At 46.5% G+C, this 14,304-nt stretch overlaps 1 long non-coding RNA gene across 1 annotated transcript in view; it reads left to right on the forward strand.

The window, feature by feature from the left end:
• Positions 1-3,663: 3,663 nt before the first annotated feature.
• Positions 3,664-14,304, forward strand: part of LOC113991168 — a 247,908-nt gene continuing 237,267 nt past the window's right edge. Inside the window, exons 1-3 of the long non-coding RNA XR_005562682.1 lie at positions 3,664-3,984; positions 5,126-5,418; positions 11,803-12,005. This is a non-coding gene — a long non-coding RNA (uncharacterized LOC113991168). The remainder of the gene's footprint in view (positions 3,985-5,125; positions 5,419-11,802; positions 12,006-14,304) is intronic.

The raw sequence follows: 14,304 nt of genomic DNA on the forward strand, positions 1-14,304 counted from the left end.
CATTTTGATTCATCTCTGATATTTAATCTCCTCCCTGGAGAAAGATGGGCAGGAGAGATGCTGTTGCTGCCCTGAGGTAGGAATCAAGAGCTGTAGAGTGTTATTTCATTCAGCCCAAGAAAGCCCTCTAGCAGCACAGAGGACATGTTGTGCTGCAGTGAAAGGCAGCTTTGAGAGATCATGTAATCTGCCCTCGCCTGGCCTTGTGCTGTCTCTTGCTGTAGGACTGGAATCAAAATACCATCTCAGATACTGAGCCCAATTGATTGGAGCTGTTTCAACCAATTCCATCTCTGTGTTCTGGAGGAAGACCTTTTTCCCCCTCCTTCCCCATCCTGGTCAGATAACATCCAGGGAACTCGATGTCCAGACAGGAGGTTTGTCTTTTGCACGGAGGTGACCCTGTGAAGGAGGCAATCAACTTCAGAGCAAGTGGGGGCGGGTGGGCTGAGGATGTTGGAACAGGAGAGTGATGGGAGGGAGCAGGTGAAATGATGTCCCCCATCTCTCTCAGCCAGAAGGGTTGTTGGGGTCAAAGGCTTGGAATACAGATGAGCAGCTGTGAGGCAGAGGCTGGAAAGAGCTTTTTTTGTTCGTGCTGAATAATGCTTGGTGCATTCGCTGCCTGTGTCTAGCTGTATGCTGTCCTGCAGGGATGAGAGCTGTGCCCTGTTGCCCTTCCTCTTCCTCTGTCCCTGGGATTTTCCACTGGGTTGATGCCTCTTAAGGCTGTGCTGCCTCTGGGGCTCTTCTTAAGGGACACTGAGTGATGATGGGCTTTGAGGCAGTGAGGTTTAGCCTCTTCTCTCACATCTAGAAAGGTGTTTTTCTTTCTGGTTTGCCACTGTAAGAGAAGGATGGGGGTTCCAAGACTTACTTGGGCCAGTCTTGAGTGAAACAGTAGGGATCAGAGCTCTGATACAGGTTGAGTTCTGCCAAACAAGAATTTCTGTGCTCTTCCCTGTTGCCTGTGTCCCTTGGCAGAAAGGAAATAGGATGAGAGCTCCCACTGAATGTGCTAATTTCTCCTGGGCCATATCTCTCCAAGGTCACTCGCTTGCAATTGCATCCATATGGGTGGTGCCTCTGCCTAGCTGAGCTCTTGGAAGCCCACCAGGATACAGATTTCATGTGACTGTGAAATACAGAGAGTTTATATGGCCATGTAAAATGCTACTCTTTACCAGGATACAGCCTCCTGGGGCAGGTCTGTGAAGGGAGCCAAGTCCTATGTCCTACTTAATTTCTTCTGACCACTGCTGTCCTAGGCCAGCTAACATATCAAAGGCCTGTTGAGAGCAGGGGCCTGTGATCTTTTTTTGCTTTAAGTGCTTGTTTCTGTTTGTTGGGAGTGCCTGGTGTCTTCAGGGAATGGTGGAAGGAGGTAGCGCCCTCAGCCTTGACTGTGGCTGTGCTCCCTCCTGATGCTCTGTACAATCTTCACTGCCCCAGTACTCTGGAGGAAGCTGACTGCAGCTTTATTTACATGCCACGGGTGGGGATATAATAAAAGGAAATGAAGAAGCCCACACTGACAGCAATGGCTTTTGTTTGTAACCAGCAACACTATGAGTCTGGCCTCACTAAAAAGCAAATACTGAATGGCCAGCTGCCATCCCGTCTTGGGCTCTGGCTGTATGCTCTTGTCTGGATAGAGGAGCAGAATTAGGCCCATTTTCTCACTGCAGGTCCTGCTGCATAAGGCAGTGGGAATGATGTGATGCTCTTCCCCAGGATTTAGCTTTGGATGAGGCACGCATTTAACCGCAGTAGGTCGGGCTCTCCAAGCGTTCTCAGGGTAAGACCCCCTCCTCTTTCCAGATGGTGAAATGTCTCTGAAGAGTTCTCACTCTGGATAGACTTTTTTTATTTAACTGCTTGGCCTCTGCCCAAGGGAGTCTGTGTGGCTTTATGGGAAAGGATTTTTAGTTGAGCAGAGCAGTGTTGTGCACGTTTGAACGTGTGTACCCAGTGGATCATTCAGCTGGGGATGGAATTGCTCTGTTGACCGCAAATGTTTGTGCATATGCATTGATGGCACTTATCTGTACAATTATAATCCTTACTCAGTTGAAGCTTCTGGTTTTATACATCTGCTTGTTATTCTGTTAAACCTGCTACCACCTCCTTTCCTGCTGCATCCTCATCTTTATCATCTTGCACCATGCACCCAGTTGGAAAGCGGCTGTGCCACTGGGCCTTGCTGCCCAGCTGCACTTGTGAGAAATAAGTGATTTCCTTGGGGTGGCTGAGTGGTGGACGAGCAGGGATGAGGACCCAGACCCTCCCCTTGGGGCCCAGAAAGGATCATGATTTTTATATGGCTCCCTGAAAGGATGTTTATACTTGAATCTGCAGGGAGATAAACTAGATCTGACTTCCAGGAGAACAACTTTTTTACTCCTTTTTTCTTCTAAATGGATGGGAGGAAGACTGGATGAGGAGAGAAGGAAGTATTCCGAGGTGAGCTGAGGGTGGTATGGGAGTGGTGAGGGCCTGTTGTAAATCTAAGGAAACACAGGGAAGGAAGCATGCAGAAATAGTCTGGATCCAGTTGATGGGTTGTGCATGGTCCCTGCTCTGAAAAGGTAGTGTAAGTGCAATGTTTAGTACTCTGAAAAAGCATCCTTGTACTGTAGCATTTATCAAGGCTTCAGGTCATTTTTCAGTCATACCCTAATGCAGTCATTCCCTAAAGCAGTCATTCCTGCTTTATGACCTTCAGGAAACTCACTGTTACCTGTATGTGCCTCAGGTCTTCCCCCATCTCTCCTTGGATGGATCAGTTCTCTCCATGGCAGCATCTTGCTCTTGTGGCCTGAGCACAGCCCGGGCTTTGGGGTGGTAAAAACTCACAGTCTTTGTGGCTAAAAGCTAAAGCTTTCAAAGGGTCTGAGCTTCATTCCATGTGTTCCAGGGAGGTACATCTGGGAGTGAAGGGGAAGATGTAAGGAAAACTTTTGGCTGTAAAATGTAGCAATGTTTTTTGGGTTTTTTGGTTTGTTTTTTTTTTGTTCAGCGCTTTTTTGGGCCAAGCAAGGCCCTGACTGCTGCTGTTGCTTCTCTGTCAGCTTCTTCCATTGGAAACTCCAGTTCCCTTCTCTCCTCTACCTTGGATAAGTAACTGCCATCTCAAGACCTGCAGGAATGCCAGATGGAAAGTGTTCTCTTCCTTTCAGCCTGACTGGACACACAGGGCTCATTTACACCTTGCTGGCAAGTGTTAGTTGTTCAAGAGGACTGGGCACTGCCTCCTCCACGGGAGTGGAGAGAAGCCAGGCTCCAGGACACAAAAGAAGTAAAGGAGAAGGGATTTGTGTGGCAGATGAATGCAGTTGATGTGCCAGTGCTGGCAGTGCAAAGGTGTTCTGTAGATCCTGAGGTGCAGAAGACAGTCTGCTCGGCCTCCCAGCTATGCTGGTTTTGTCTAGGCCTCTTCAAACACTCCTCAGACATCTCTGTTTCAGAGCAGCTCTCACAAGCAAACACCTCAGGGAGGAAAATTTAACTTGCCACAAGTTTGAGGCTACAAAGCAAATTAGTGGCATGGTTTGTGATATGACCAGAAGATGTAATTTCTCTGTCTGTGCTTGGGCACTGGTGGGTACCACTAATTTTCCAGGGACAGATATACCTTAAAGGGAAAAACAACTCTGTTCTTGTAATCCATTCAGCAGCAACCTTCTCTTCTTGATATAACCACTTAGGGTGCTTTTAGAAGGAATGGGAAACTGGCAGTGGTGAGAATGCCTACAGGAAAAAAGTCAGTGTGGAAACACACTGGTACACAGGAGGAGTAATATGGATGGCAGCAAGATGCCCAGGAGGCCACCTGTGTGCTAAAACCTCTCCCTGGGACACCAGCAGCCTTTGGTAGAAGTAGAGAAACAAAGTGCAGAGTGATCCTAATCTACAACCCTTGTGGAAGCAGCAGAAAGAGAACTTGTCCATCATCAAGCTATTTTCAAACAGCACAGCTCTTAGGTAAGTGTCTGTGATAACATGATGGGTTTTCCTCTCTCTTTACAGGATCCTCTCACTTGGATGATGTAAATGAGGTAAGTGCTAAATGGCATCACAGTCAGCTTGGCTTCCTGCAAGGCCTTCAAAGTGACAGAGAGGCACCTCGGGACATGGAGTGGCTTTGCAACAAGACCTGAGCTTTTGCTCAGCAGTCCTCTACCAGCTGAGTTTGAGAGGTTTATGCAGGGGCTGTGGTAGTGATCGAGGCCAGATGGATACTCAGACCTGGTTCTCCCTCACTTGTCCTGCCATCAGGTGTTGAGGTGTGGGCTTGGACCAGTCTCTGTGGATTGGTGAGTTTAGCTCAGGCTCAAACACGAGGGAAATGAGATCACCCATTTCTGCCTCTTCTCAGGGCCCTGCTCCAACAGGCACTGCTGTGCTGTGCAAGCTCCAGAGTCCTGGGGCTGCTCCAAGGCCGCCAGCCTTGCAGAGGAGAAGATGGTTTTATTTAGTTTGCTTATATGAAGAAAAAAAGTCTGTCAAAATAGGGATTTGGAAAGGGAAGGGGGGAGCAGGAAGTCTTCCTGTTGGCATTTATTAGAAGGGAAATGAATGTTTTATGTTCAGGGGCCCTGCTGGATGTGCAGTGCTCAGGGACAGTGGTCTGGTAAAAGCCTCCTGACTTCTTGAGTCAGTGGTGAGAATTTGATCTGGAATAAGCAAGAAAGGGCTAAATATAGAAGCCCCTGGCTCCCATTCTGTGATGGTGGCTCTGCCCTCACTGCAGTCCTGGAGGCAGCAAGTTCTGCCTATTGTTCCGGTCACATTCCTGTGTCCCACGATGGGGCCTCTGTGATGGAATAAAATGAAGAGAAACAGATGGGAAAACAATAACCCAAGGAACGGGCCCTGAGCTTTGCTGGAAGCTTCCAAAACCCATAAATCCCCAAATGCATTTCTGCTGGATTAGGGAACTGAAGCAAAGCAAGGGCCAAGTACTTCCCTTCCTGTATCCCACGTGCTCTTATTGCCCAGAGACAACTCCAAGGGGGCTCTACCTTGCAACAAATTGTTGTAATGGCACCTCTTTATCCTTCATATTTTAATTCTGACAACTTCCCTGTCTGTCCTTTCTCTGTACTCTCTTTTTGTCTTGTAGGCCCGGGGAAAAACTCACTGCACAAGGAGCAAGCCCACCTCTTCATCCTTCTCCTGCATCACTGGACTGCAAACAAAATAAGGGGTCTTGCAAGGCAGTGCTGGAGTCCCTCCAATGTGCTGGGAAGTGCCTTATAGAAAGGAATGACTGGGAACCTCTTGGAAGGAGAGAGGGATCGATGAGCACTGAGAGGGAACATGACCTGCCTGAAATGTCATGTCTGGTGATCATGAAGGTTTCAAAGCTATTGGAAATCCTGGCCCAGCCACAACTTCTTTTTGGTTTTGTTTGAAGTAAGTGCATGATGTTTTCCTCTGCATATTGGTGGTATCTATGTATCCCTTCCTTAAGTGGGTGTGTGCAAAACCCTGGGTGAGCAGCAGGGAAGATAGATGATTCCAGAGGTGCATGAAAGAAGTTTAGTGCTTTCTTCAGAACTCTGCTTTACCTTTCAGAAAGCAAACAACTTGTTTACTCACCTACCTGTCTGTGAATTGGCTTTGCTCAAGCTCTTCCAAAAACTACAGGTACGTCTTTCCCTGACAGCCTCTTTGCTGCAGTCCTTTTGAGACGAAGCAGTTCCCCAGGGGATTAGATCAATGTTGCAGCTGGCCCAGGGAGAGTCTGAGGCTGTGCTGTGAGAAGCAGGGGACAGGATCCTGAGTGAAGCGAAATGAGGTCTTGGTCTGAACCAACCATCTTGTGAAAGCTTATCTTTAGGATCTGAGGCAGGAAGAGCTGCACACACTGAAGTCCTGCTGTTACAGCATGGGAGCTAAATTTTTCAAAGCCAGATAGGAATCTATATACCAGCAATCTTCATCCTTGTTAAAATTCCCCTTTTCTCTCCCTAATCCTTTCCCCAAGCATATATTCTTTCAGTCACCCTCCTCCCTGATATGTTTGCTCTTTCCAACCACTGGTCCATGTTAAACAGCTGTTGCTGCTGTGAATGGAGAGATGCAAGGAAAGGAACAGTGAAAATTTTCATGTGCTGAAGAGGCTACTGAAAACAACAGCCAGGCTCATGTTCTGTTATTAACCTTTAAATTAGGCCTCATGTTACTCAGGCAGTTTCACTTGCAGGACAGAGGTTTTCTCGTTGCTATACTGGGGGGTATTTTGTACAGACAGATGTGTGCTCCGGGATTGTAATTGCATAATTCATTAACTTTATTGTTCCTTTCATCTGAGTGGGGATTTTTTTTTTTTCATTGAAATTACAGAGTGTTTATGCCCTTCTGTTCTTTGTGTACATAAACCACATAGGAACCTCCAAGTTACTGGTAAAAAGTGATCTTGAAATCGACACAAACCACTGTGTTGAGTGCAGGAAAGTGCACTACTTCCTCTGACCCAGTGTTATGCTGCCAGAGTCATTCATGTCCTGCAACCCCTGCTGGGATGCAGCGCTGGGATGCAGCTGATGTGCTCTTGTGTCTCTCCTTCTGCAGCTGGGGGTGAGGAGCACACCCAACAAAGTGTATTTCAAAGGCAAGGAGAGTCAAGTGCAACTGGCCCCTGCTCCTGTTCATGTGTTTATTTGTGCCCCCTTGGAGGACTGTCCTCAGAAGGAATGCTGGGATAGGGAATTGCTCCTGCCAGCCCTGTGGTGCCACAGGAAATGAATCTTTCTCTTTTGTTACCCACCTTGGCTCTAACTAGGGCAAGCTCTGCTTCCTGCTGAACAAGGGATCAATGGAGGTAGATTTCATGAGGGACATGAAATAAGTCCTCCTTTCTTTGGACTTGGAGCCACTGAGAGCCTTTTCATGCCCTCTGAATGGGATATGGGAGGGAACAGGGGAGGAGGAAAAAGAATCCAGGCTGATTTTCTGTTTCAGAATCTGACTCCCATTCCTGTTGTTTCAGGGGAGAGTGGTTTACACCACCAGTCAATGACCTTTTCTCAAATGCAAAGTAAATATTTTCTCAGCAGACAAACCATTGTGGAAGCAACAATAGAAGGCAGGGAGGTGGCAGGTATCTGGTACCTGCCAGGTTAGGTCCTGGGGTGGATAACACCAGTGAAGCCAATACAAAGAGACCTCTCTAGCTTTTAGAGAGGGAACTGTCCAGTCTTTCCTCCCCCTCGGCAATAATGTGCTCTGTCCCACTGCACAGAGGTGGGAAGAGCAGAATCTGGCTCACACAGTGAGGAACAAGGAAAGACAAGGCAGGGTCTTCAGTAGGTGTGAGCTCATCTAGCTCCAAGTTGAAGTAAGGAGAGAATTCTCCTGTTTGCCTTGTCTCACTTCTGAGGTACCAGCTAAAACTTTGTGTGTGTGTGTGTAGGTAAGAGTCACTCCAGTCAAATATGGTTACTGTGAAGAGATAAAACCCCCAAACCAGCACATAGTAGGGCATAAATGGTTGAATCCTCAATTAATCATCTGCACATGTGGAAAAAAAAAAAAGTGTTTGGGTTTGAATGAAGTATTGAATTCCATTTGGGTGGGATGATGATCAGTAATGCCACACTGCAGAGTTTTGTTTTGGAAACAAACCGGAGTCATCTAATTCCTCCTTAGCATTGAAACCATTCTGTAATTTGCAATTTGAAAGTGCAGCTTGGGGGAGCTGATTGCATTTCTCAGTGCCTGATCCTGAAAGTGAACTTATTGATTTCAGGAGCCAAACTGAGTGTGAGCAGAACTATCTTCACATTCAGAGCCCAGCAAACCCTTCGGGCCTCAGGAATATTGTGGCTGGAAGGAGCTGTGAGGTCTCATTGCTTTTATAGACAGGGGCTCTTGGCTAAGAGGTCCTGTGGGTGATTGCATTGTTGCACATATGGTCTGTACTGCAGGGAGAAGGAAAATTTTCTTTTGTGATTTTTTTTTTAATAACATTAGAACTTGCTATAGCTCAGCCCCCAAATGCCCACTCCATTTTTGAAATCACGGTGGTATTAAGCCCTCTTCTGTGTGGTTTTGAAGTAGACTCTCTAAGAGTGTTTTTACCCTTGATATGGGTAGTTTGGTTTGCTTTAGAGCTCCACACCATCTCAGAGCTAGTTTGTCTTGAAGCAGGAAGGATTCTTGATGCAGTCCCTCAAGGCCTCATTGTGCTTGTCCCTGCTCAGTCACAGTCCTTAGCTAGAGGTGTTCACTTTTTGGAAGGAGTACTGAAAGGAGTGACTTGCCCCAGGACATGGAGCTGCATGGTGAGAGCAGACTGTAGCTCTCCTGTTGCTGGAGCCAAAGGCTCAGCCATCAGCCAGTCTCCTCCCTGCTTCCTTGTGGAGCCTAAGCCTGACCTAGCACTTGTGTTGTTGATGCCACTGAGATTTCTACTTGCAGCCTGTGAATAACCACGTTTGTTGTTCCTTTAGCAGTCGTTCATCTTCTGCAATGAGGAACAGACAGAAAAAACTGAGGTTTGGCTTGTTCTATTTACAACTCAAAGCAGTGCTGTTCCTGCTTAGGTGCTTTAACTTTGGGAGATAGGGCCTCCACTTTCCTGTTATTGAACCACACTTTAAGTCAGGAGAATCCTTTGTTTTTATTGTTTTTGTTGGCAAGTGAATGACACTTACTGTTACCTTCAATATCATATGTGTAGTTTTTAAAAAACAGTAGCTACTGTCCAGTCCATTCTGCCCCTTCTCATGTAGCAAACTAATATTTTATATGTTTGGCCAGAAAAGCAGCTGTGAATGAGACAGACACATGAGACAGAGCAATGGCAGATCCAGCTCATGATGTATGTTACCAATATGAATAGCTTACCCCTTCCTCCTGCTCCTTGTCTTTCCTGACAAGAGTAATGGAAAGTTAAAAGAATTCTTTAACATATGATAGATACTTAAAGAAACACTTCTTCCTGCAAAATGTGTGCATGGTTATCGACATCGTAAGGAAGAGCATTTTGTCTGGCTCCTGAAGGATGGAAACTCATAAAGCAGTAAATTACACCAATATAGAAGTTAATGTACTTGGCTTTAACACGGATATTTTACTGTTATTATCACTATCGAAAGTGACATCCATCACAGTGACATGCACCCAGAAAGGAAAAAAAAACCTGGTGTAGTTGTGTTTAATAACCCCAATTACAGAGCTTTTCTAATGCCTTTTTTTATAACAGTTTTGCAGTTCCGCATTATCTCCTATTAGTGTGAATTCTCTCCTGTCTATAAATTTCTCAGGATTGCCTCTTCCCCTCCACTTTCCGTAATCACCATTTATTATCCACATGCTTCCCATAAAACAAGGCTATAGGTGATAAAGAGAGATTGACGCTGACCTAGATACAGGCCCACCCTCAGCTTTCTTCTTTCCTCCCCCTCAGCAATAATGTGCTCGTTACAGTGGTGAGGAGGCTTTGTTAAACGGTTCAGCTTCTCCCAGCAGTGGGTGCTAAAAATAGTCTCATTAACTGAAACTTTACTTGATCAGCAAAGGAGCTCTTGGGGAAGAGGTACCAAAATGGACTCAAGAATGTAAATAAACAGGAGGAAATTCCATCCTGCTGCCCTGTCAGCTCCAGAACTAACTCAGGCCTGTGAGGCAACACACAGGCAATGCTCTCTGTCTGTATCTGTGAGCAACAGGAGGCTTCTCCATCCTCACTGCTGTGTACCTGATAATGATTTTGCTCTCGTAGTTTTGGGGGTTTATTTTAACGTTCTCACATCGAGCCTTTTCCCTGGGCAGCTGAATACTTTGGAGGCCTTGCAAGGCTGCAGCACTTGGAAGTGCACCTGGGGGCTTGAGTACTGAAAATGAGCCCTCCCTTGGAGGTGACGGGTATGGAGAGGTCCCTGGCTCACTGAAGGCAAGGGATTTAGGATAATCTGTGCCTGGCTGCAGGTTGCTGAGCTGTGGCTCTTTTCTAACAGCTTTGTGCAATTCTGTGCATTTCCCTGGAGTCTCCTGGGGTTTCCCAGCCCCAGTAACTCATTTCTGCCTGCCCAGGCTTCAAGAAGTGCAGTAGAGTGAACTTGTCCCTTCTGCATCACTTCCTGAGCCCAGGGCCCTGCCAAGCAGGACACATCTGTGATATCGGTGGAAACCTGGGGCAGTTGCACGGGTTAGAGATCCTGAGGAATGGCCAAGTAGTGCTCACTGAACAACTGAGACATGCTTGAAATAAAGCTCTGCCTGTTTCTACCTACCTTGAGCTGAGTTTAACTCTGCCCTTTGGTGAAAACCAAAGGGAAATCCAGCTCCCCCAGACAGGAGGAGGCATGAGAGGGAGCAGGTGGCAGGCTCTTCACCTCTCCTTTCCTGGTCAGGCTGTGACATGAGCCATGTACAAAGACCTGTTTTGGGGGAAGACTTTTGCAAACCATACCAGATGAAGTTGTCCAGGCAACTGGCATAGACTGCCTGTGTGGTGCAGCAGATCTATTTATCCTACCAGATTTTCATGGAATATGATTTGTGGTTCCTTCAGGGAATTCTTGTAGTTTTTATGTGTTGACTTCTTAGTATCCTCACTTTGGTTTTGTCATCATTAGTAATGAAAAAAGTCTATAAAGAATAACTAAGCCTACTTTGGTAATAGGCTGTGCTTTGGTTAGCAAGGGAAAAGCCTTTACCAAATGCCATGTTAGAAGTGAACTATTGGTTTGATTGCCTCACTGCTGCCCTCACTGTTGTTTATATGACCAATATGTGAAGCCTTTGTATAGTGGATATATGTAGCAATGTAAGGGAAGTAGTAGCATTTCTGAAGGTCCCTTGGTGGCCACCAGTCTGAACATCCCTCAAAACTTATTGCTGATTCAATTTAGATGGGGCATTGCTGGGAAAGGCTTGTTTCCTCTGCTGGTTTTCCTGCTCACAGTAGGACAGATTACTGGTAATTATCTGTCATCCTTGTGAGCCCAATCCTAGGGCTGCACCTTGGATTGGGAATGTGACTTTGGCCGTGCAGGGGCAAAGCCAAGGACTCGTGAGGGCCATCCCAGGGCTGTGAAAGCTGCAGATGCTTCTGTCAAACTGTGGCTCTGCAGGGCAGGAAACTCCCTCTTCCTCCTGCCCAAGATGCCAGGAAATCAGCAGAGGAAGAGAAGTCAGAGTTCACACACGAGGATCAGTATGAGTAGGTGGGCTGGAGGCACCTGGGCTGCCCCTGTTCACCTCGGTGCTGTCAGCCCTGCTCTTGCTGTGCTGGAAAGGGCCTGCTCTGACCCCTGGCTCCGGCACCACGGCATGAGGCCCCTTGCTGCCATATCTGAGCGAGGGAGGATCTTCCTATGCAGCAGGACATTGGGCAAAGCAGGGAAATGTCTGCAGGCTGTGTGGCTGCCTGGGCTTCCCAGGCAGTTACTTGGGCTGTATGACAGTAGCAAAGAGTATGTCCTTGCCATACTTGCTTGTTTGATATGGCCTCTCCACGATCTGCCATGTGGGCTTCTGAGCCCGGGCAGGAAGAGCAGTTGCTGTGCAGCCAGATGGTTTCACTTTTTTTCCGTGAGATTAATTAGCTGGCATCAACTGGCCCTGGCATCTGAGGAACAAGTACTTATGGCAACAAATGAGCTGTCAGTTGTCCCCTCCTGAGCCTCCTGAAGGAGTTCAATAGACTTTTCCCTAGGCCTTTGGTACTTAAATGCTGTGTGCTCACGTATGTTACCTGTCCCGGTTCTTGACGTGTCTGTTGAAGCTTGTGTAAGGATATGTAGATGTGTTAAGGGAGGATTGACCAGAGTTTGGGTGTATTTTCAGGATCCCCTGCATCTGTGAGGAGCAGTTCTGCTGCCAACTTCACGATACCACCTCTTCCTCCATAGTGGAAAGACTTCTGGGCCTGCTGAGAGCTGCCTGGTCGTGTGGGATGGTGGCAGGGATGTGACTACAGAGGAATGCATATGCTTGTCTCCTGGGAGCCCCCACAGCCCTGCAGAAGTGCTCTCAATAGCTACCAGTGAGTAAGTCTTCAGAATATGAATTTCTTGGATCAGACGCTGTACAGCTCATGCCTGGTTGGGCCTTAATGAATGGGAAATGGCATTTGCAAGGCTGTAAACTTGGCTGCACTGAGTAGATGGCACCGAAGGTAAAAAATGGATTTAAAGACTATCCTTTCAAGCCTTGGCTTGTTTGGGAGATGATGAAGTTTGTGTAATGGGCATGTATATGTGTTAAGGGAGGGTTGACCAGAGTTAGGTACAATTTGAGGATCCCCTGCCTCCATAAGGAAAAGATCTGCTACCAACCTCACAATAGCCCCTCTTCCTGCCACGGAGGAAAGACTTCTGTCAGAAGCACTAAATTAGGTACTCTTGCCAAACTGGAGATTTTATAGCAATTGCTGTATTGGGAAGGAAGATTAAATAATACCTGTGGAGCTTCAGAAATAAAGGGTTCAGTGACGCCACATCTTCCCGTGTGTTTGTTCTGAAATCTGTGCCCAGTGCTGGAGCACATGGACCTGTCTGTTCAGTTCCTTACTCACGGGCAGTGAGGTTTAGCTCATTCCCTTTGTGCAAGTCTCCGCTTGTTTCCTGTAGCCATTTGTGACCTTCCTGGGAGGGCTGGAAGCCCCAGGGTTTTCCCTTGAGGGACAATTGCTCATCCTTGAATAAGATGTTTACTCTTGCCTGTAATTGCATGGGGCTTGAGCAGCGCCAAACCCCAGCTGTGCTTCCTTCCCGTCTCATTGCTTTCATTAGAGACATGGGTGTGTGCGTTGCTTGGGGAGTTTCAAGTTGTGGCATGATAAGCCCCATCTTCAGGCACTTTCTCAATCTAGTTTGTTGGGAGCAGGTTTTGCTTTTTGTTGTCCATTCATTGCAGTCTCCAGTGTACATCAGGGTCTCCTGACCTTCCTCTGCTGCCCTAACTCCCTTCTGGCTCCCAGTACATTTGGGAACCATTTACTGGTTTTAAAATCGGAGGAGAGTCATCCTTTATTCTGCTTTGAAAAATGGGGAGGTTTGGAGCAAGAGAAGAGAAAGGACTATGGGTCTGTTCCAGTATTTGTTTTGCTTATTGGAAAACAAAACCATTTACCAGACTGCTTTCAGAAACCAGCAATCCGTAAGCTTGGTTTTCATTAAAATGGCACTCACTGTTTTCCCCCTGAGTATTTAGTGACATTTTTCAAAATTTTCTGAGCACAATAACTGTATTTTTTATCAATTTTTGTTCTGACTCTGTGACCGCAATAAAGTTTAGGAAACTATAATTTATTATGGGTTAAAAAATATTGCATGAATCTGACTGCTTTCCTTGATTGCTGGATCATACTGTGATTCTTCTCCCAGTTGCAAAACAGCATTGTAAATGCTGCTTTCAGACTCTGTGGGATGTTCCCCAAATGGCTTGGAAAGCTGCTCTCTGTCATCCATTGCTCAGCTCTGTTGCTGAGACCCTGACAGAGAAATTCTTTTGTCTCTTCCCCAGACTCTAAAAATGGAAGGGTTTGTGGTGTTTTAGATTTACCTTTATCAGCTCTCAGTGTTGGTCAGAACTTTGGGAGTAGACTTCTTTCCAGCCCTTCCTTTTCCTTTTTTCTTTCTTGTTCTTTCTTTCTTTCTTTTTGAGGTTTCTCTTCTTGTGGCACATCAGAACTGAAAAATAAGGTGTCCTGGTGATCGTAAAAGTAGTCCTCCTGCAAAGCCATCCCTCCTACATCAACATTAGCAGACTCCAGAGGCTGTTTAGTGTTCCTTCCAGGATGGGGGTAGTGGGAAGAAAAGGTGATTTCCCCTTGAAAGAGGATTCTCCTGAAGTCTGTGCTTGCTTTGGAGACAGTGAGTGATGAGGCTGTCTTGGAACCGACCCTAGTTACTGATCAGCTTTCGGGTAATGGTGGCTGTAGGTCACTGTTTAATTTACCTCACTGCAATCTGAGCTCTGGGCTCTAAGTGCACAGTACCCATCTTGTTACCAGTCAGCTGAGTCCTACATGTCTTTTGCCAGAGAAGTCCCCAGGTATCTTCTAAGGCACCTGAGAGATGGTCAGGTTTGGTTAACAAAATAACCTTTGCATGGATTATTTTCTTCATCCTTTCCTAGAGGGGCTGTTGTCTTCCCATTTTCCTAGGACACATGGTGGCATTTCATTCCTCTGAGGTCATCTGTTTGTTGCCTTACCCTACCAGAGAACATGGATTCCTCACTGCCTTACAGTGAGACTGCAAGGTTTTTAAAGAACATGCCATAAATCATCCATGGTTATGGATTAAAAGGTAGAAGTGATTAAGTAAAATCTATGATGATCAT

The sequence above is a fragment of the Pipra filicauda genome, unplaced genomic scaffold (assembly GCF_003945595.2).
Source record: "Pipra filicauda isolate LSUMZ 115617 unplaced genomic scaffold, ASM394559v2 scaffold103_size3290846_pilon, whole genome shotgun sequence".
In the NCBI taxonomy this organism is placed as follows: Eukaryota; Metazoa; Chordata; class Aves; order Passeriformes; family Pipridae; genus Pipra; species Pipra filicauda.